Source organism: Mus caroli, chromosome 2 (genome assembly GCF_900094665.2).
Source record: "Mus caroli chromosome 2, CAROLI_EIJ_v1.1, whole genome shotgun sequence".
NCBI lineage: Eukaryota > Metazoa > Chordata > Mammalia > Rodentia > Muridae > Mus > Mus caroli.
In genome coordinates, this window is record NC_034571.1 from 15083975 (window position 1) to 15090281 (window position 6307).

Below are 6307 nucleotides of genomic sequence, written 5' to 3' on the forward strand. Positions count from 1 at the left end.
AGAAGAAGAAGAAGAAGAAGAAGAAGAAGAAGAAGAAGAAGAAGAAGAAGAAGAAGAAGAAGAAGAAGAAGAAAAGACGTTTGCCATGGTGCTTGATCTGGCTGTCCTTTCTTCACAAGAAAAATATCTCTCCATCTTTCACAGTCACAAAGTCTCCTGTGGCTCGGATAGTGCCAAGGGGGCACTGTCATTTCATTATCAAGAAAACATACTCTGTTCTTCCCACCTAAAAATACTTGGCCAGTGCCTTTGATAATTGGAGAACCATTTTTTGTCTCTCACTTCAACCACCGTTCCAAGTAGTGGAGACCCCAGCTACATGTTTCACAGTAGAATTAAGAATCTCCTCTGGGATCCTGTAAAAAGTGGCCCAACTGGATACCTCTGTGATACCATAGACATTAAATATTTGCGTTCTGTTGCCTTTGCTTCACCAGCTTTGGAGGATGGTCAGCAAGCGGAAAGCTTCCCCACCGAGGGCTAGGACTCTTAGAGAAGTATGTGCTGACAAGACAGTGGACTTGATGAGCTCAGATCCAAATTTTCTTAGCAATGTTGGTGTTGCCTGTAAAACAGTCACTCTGTGGTGGGAAAAGAGATTGTCAGCTAATTTTGATGGGAGCACTTTGACAGAAGTTGGCACAATAAGCAGGCAGGTCCCACTGGACAGAGAAACAAATATCTCCACAACAGATGGATAGAAGGTCAGAGGAGAAGCCAGAAACAAAACGTCTTCTCGAATGATGTCAAAAAGTGACCGGAAGTGCTGGATATTAGGTAGTACGCATGCATGAGGCACTCTGACAGTCTTCGGTGTCCCTATGGTCCCTGAGGTATGGAGGACATAAGCCAAGCAACCCTCATGTTGCATGTCCACATGCTCCTTCTCTGGGATCCTGTTCTCACCACTCACTCTGTCTTCTCTATTCTTTACCTTGTACTGATCTGTTCTGTTACTCAGCACTGAGCTCACCTCACCATCTTCCCAACACAGACTGAAGAATACCAGGTCCTTGTGTCTGTCCCACGGAAACTGCATCATAGCTCAAAAATGTTCCATGTGAAGATTTGAATTTATTAACCTGCCATTTTTATTTCTTTTTTGTTTTTTGTTTTTGTTTTTTGAGACAGGGTTTCTCTTTATAGCCCTGGCTGTCCTGGAACTTACTCTGTAGACCAGGCTGGCCTAGAACTCTGCCTGCCTCTGCCTCCCGAGTGCTGGGATTAAAGGTGTGCACCACCAATGCCCGGCTAACCTTCCATTTTTCAATGAGAACATATTTTAGGTCACATTTTTTTTTTCATAAAGTGGGCTGATAATGATGGTGGGAAATCTGGATCAATGGGCACATAAGCTGTGGGGACCTGAAGACTCCCTAAAATCCAGGAGGGTAAGTTTATCCCAGTTTGACAGTAGAGACCAATTTCCCGAATTTCCTCCAAAGTCACAGTGTGCTAGCAGAAAACCGGATAATTCTGAAGCCTTGCTCAACAGAGCCTTGTAAGTATAGCACACTGGAGGCTGGTGGTCACCTTTGTCAAAACATACAGCTGTTCTATTCATATAGACGGAGGCAGCCCAAAGCACCAACTCCTGAAGAGTCATTTGATTGAGGTTTGTCTAAACATCGGTGGCTGAGAAATCTGGGGATGTGTCTCCAGAGTTAAACTGTCCTTGTTCTTTCAGAGGACACAAACTCCACACCAGAACCCAACTGGGAGCTCAGTAGAGTCCATAGCTGCAGTTCTGGGGGATCAGTAGAGTCCATAGCTGCAGTTCTGGGGGATCCGATAGCCTTCGAGGACAGCAGGCATTAGCATGGTACACTCATGCACATGGAGGTAAAGCACCCCCTATACCTTTAGTTACAATGCACTTCATGGATCCCAAAAGTCTGTCATTGGCTCTCAGGACCACGATAGGAGGTGGCAAAGCAGGTGACCCAGGGGACCCACGCAGCTGCTCCAAGCCAGGGTCCAGAAGTTGGCCAGGCCCCTTCACTTCTATTCTTAAGGAACAGATCAATTAAAGTAAATTTCCCAACTTCAACAATCTGTTCAATCTAGAAAATGCCTCGTCTGCTTCTCATTCTGTTCAATTCATAACAGATAACCCAGAAAGGTTCTCCATTGGGCACTTTACAGTTTTCCTTCAAAATTAACCTGCAGATCAGCAAGATGGCTTCACTTTTGTTTTATTGCTGTGAAGAGACACCGAGACCATGATAACACTTACAAAAAACAATATTTAATTGGGGCTAGCTTACAGTTTCAGAGATTTAGTCTACTATCATTATTGTGGGAAGCATGGCAGTGTGCAGGCAGACACGGCACTGGAGAAGCACCTCAGAGTTCTACATCTGGATCCAGAGGCAGCAGCAGAAGGCTGTGCCACACTGGGTGTAGACTGAGCATATATGACCTCAAAGGTCACAAAATCACAGAAACTCTCTGCAGCAGGCAAAAAATCACACCCCTGCTAGAGCCCGAGATGAATGATAGGCAGCTGCCATGGACAATCTGAAGCAGCCCATGTCCCCATACCACACATTAAAATGAAAGCACATTCATATAATATAATATAATATAATATAATATAATATAATATAATATATAATATAATATAATATAATATAATATTTTTTAAAGAAATCAAAATTGCAAAATTTTCACTGCTGGTAGGAATACAAACTTGATCAGCCACAGTGGAACTCAGTGTGGTGGATCCTAAATAAATAAATAAATAAATAAACTATCATGTGACCCAGGTAGGGCCCTCCTGGGTATATCTCAAAGGACTAATTCAGCACAACACAGAAATGCTTGCATGTATGTTTCCTCCTTCCTCCTTGCAGAGGGAAGGTCTCTCTTGCTTTCTGCTACTTTGCATATGCAAAGATAACTGACTCTCACTCTGGGTGGCTCTTCTGCCTCTGCTTACACATGTGAGCCACTGTATCCAGCTTCTTAAACTCTATACTGGGGATTGAACTCAGGTCTATGGACCTGCATAGTGTAGTGGTTTGAATAGGAATGGCCCCCACAGACTCATGTGTTTGGATGCTTGGCCCATAGGGAGTGGCACTATTAGGAGGTGTGGCCTGTTGGAGAAAGTGTGGCCTTGTGAGGATGTGCTTTGTGGTCTCTTACATGCTCAGGTTATGTCCAGTGTGGCACACAGTCTCCATCTGCTGCCTTCAGATCAAGATATAGATCAGCTCCTTCTCTCGCACCAGGTCTGCCTGAGCACTGCCATGCTTCTCACCACGATGATACTGGACTGAACCTCTGAATGGGCAAGCCAGCCCCAATTAAATATGTCCTTTATAAGAGTTGCCCTAGTCATGGTGTCTCTTCACAGCAATAAAACCCAAACTGGGACAGCAGGAGTCCTGGAGTGGAGGAGGTAGAGCCCATGGGCTGAGCAAATGTGCCTGCATTGTTGGCTCCCTGTTTGTTGACTACACTGCCATGTGAGGAGCTGCTTCAAGCTCCTGCCTCCTGACTTTCCTACCAGCATGGACTGTGCCTTTAACAATGAACCAGAATACACTCATTTTCCCCTAAGTTGCTTTTGTCAGGGCATTTTATTACAGCAACAGGAATAGAAACTAAGACAGCCACTGTTGTCCCAGTCTTCCTTTAGTTTCCTGGTTTCTGCATGTATGCCCAGTTGTCCTTACATTTAAAGACTCAGAGCTAAGATACACAGCTAAAAGAGAATATGCAGCATTCACCTTTCTGAGTCTGAGTTCCCTAAGTCCCATCCATTTATCTGGAAATTTCATTTTTCTTTATGGTTGAATAGTACTCCATTGTATATGTACCGAGTTTTCATTATCCACTCATCACTTGAAGGACACTTAAGTTGTCTCTGTGTCCTAACTCTTGTGTATAGAGTGGCTGAGCAAGTATCTGTGGAGTCGTCATGAGTCCTTGCAGCATGTGCCAAGGAGTGGTATAGCTGGATTATACAACAGATTTATTTTTTGCTCTTTGAGGATTCTACACACTGATTTCCAGAGTAGCTGCACCAGCTTGCAATCCCACAAATGATATTTCTAACTGCATTCTAAATACCTATCATTCTACCCACAGAGAAGTGTAGTTCTCTCCCCTCATCAAAAAAAAGTCTATTTTTACAGCAGACAGAGAATGCCACACTGGCCCAAATGCAGAGTACAACCTACTGTAAGATGTCCCAACCTATGTGACAAGAACACAGTCTCAACACCTAAACCTCAAGGGATGTCACAGCAGAGGGAGGAGGGAAGACTAAAAAGGCCAGAGAGCTAAAGTGTCTGCTGTGACAGGGGAGCTGCATCCACAAACTCACCAATATGACTACCTATTCAAGACCTGAGCCATGACAGGATCAGTTCACAGGCCAAGATGGAGGGAGAAATCTCCCAGGGCCCACTTCTATATTATAAGCTATAGACAATTAGTGACTAAGAAAGGGACAATCAGCTTTCCCAGGGACGAGCTTCCACTTGGTTATCCAGTATCAAGCAGTCAGCAGTAAAAATGTTCACATATGAGCAACACTAACTGTACTCATCTATTTGTATTTATTTATTTATTCCTATATGTAACAATAACAAAGAAAAAGAGATGGAGGAAACAAGGCATTTATCCTTCTATATACATTTTAGGAATTTTTTCTAGTCACATAGAGGTTATAACAGGAATTTTGATGGAGATTTCATTGTATCTGTAGATCTTCTTTTGGTAAGAATTTTATAATAATTATGGCTGCCCATGGGTATATGAGGTCTTTCCATCTTCAACTATCTTCTTCATGATTTTAGAAACTTTACAATGTCTGCCCTGATTTTTTTCAATGACTCATTGGCCATTCTGGAGTGTCTTGTTCAGTCTCCAAGCATCTCAGTAGTTTCTCTTACACTCATTTCTTGTTTTTTTTTCCACTATGATCTGATAAGGCAGAAGAACTTAGTTTGATTTTTGTAGTTTTTATTTGCTCAGACTTCCTTTGTAACCTGGACTATAATCTGTTTTAGAGAAAGCTTCAAAATTGTGTGTATTCTGTTTCCCCTGGATGGAGTCTGCTAGCGCCATATGGATTTCTATGGTGCCTTTTGTGCCTCTGCTGGTGTGGGTCCCTCTCCTAGTTTTATTTGGTGACTCTCTCACTGAGCAGCCTGCTTTCATATGCTCTATGTTCAGTTTACTCAGTGAGAGGAGAACAAACTGTCTTATCCAGTTTTCCATTGCTGTGAGAGACACCAGGAACACAGCAACTCCTGTAAAAGGAAGCAGTTAACTGGGGCTTGCTTACAGTTTCAGAGGTTTAGTCCATTGTCAGCATGGAGGAGAACGGCGGCCTGTAGGCAGACATGGAGAAGGAGCTGAGAGTTCTACATTTGGATCTGCAGGCAGCAGGAAGAGAGAAAGGCACTGGGCATGACTTGGGCTTCTGAAACCCCAAAGCCCACCTTCAGTGATGCACTTCCTCCAACAAGGCCACACACATCCCCTAATCCTTTTCAAACAGTAGCACTCCCTGATGATGAGGCATTGGAATCTATGAGCCTATGGGGGCCACTCTTATTCAAACCACTGCAGAAACCATTATAATTGCAGCAACATCAATCTGAACAAAACAGAAACATACTTGAAATCAGTGAAGGCTCATGAATATATCACAAATGACCATAACCCAGCTAAGGGAAAGCCTATGTAGAATGTGCTATGGAGTTAAAATTATTCAGGATAAATGTAGAACTAACAAATTAATCAGATAAAAAGAGACCGGTTAAAAAAGAAAATAGAGAAGAAGCAAGAGGGAATGTATTGCAGAAATAGAGGAGGAGTGGAGAAGAGAAAAAGGAAGAGAAGAAAGATTTAAGGGAAAAAAAGTTTTCCTGGTAATAAAAAATTTTAAATTCAAATTTAGATAAATATAGAAAAAAGAATAAAAACCAGAGGGTTTTTTTTTCAATAACAGCCAGTTACTACTAAAAGTACAGTAGAGTCTTTTAAAATGGAGGGAAAGGGGGTATAAAGGGAAAATAATGACATAATAATTAAAAGGTGTAAATAAAATTAAACATATGCATAAAGTAGAATAAAAATAAAATATATTTTGGAGATACTATGAGGTCAAAACACTGATAAAAAAATGTAATAAAAGAGGGACAAAAGGAATCCTAAAGAGCCAAAAGATAGAGGAAAGGAGGAGTGGGGATGGGAGGAAAGAAGGAAAAGATGGATGGAAGGAAAGAAGGAAGGAAGGAAGGAAGGAAGGAAGGAAGGAAGGAAGGAAGGAAGGAAGGGAGGGAGG

At 42.3% G+C, this 6307-nt stretch overlaps 1 pseudogene; it reads right to left on the reverse strand.

Moving 5' to 3' along the window:
• Positions 1-1606, reverse strand: part of LOC110289793 — a 3493-nt pseudogene extending 1887 nt beyond the window's left edge.
• Between the last annotated feature and the right edge of the window lie 4701 nt (positions 1607-6307).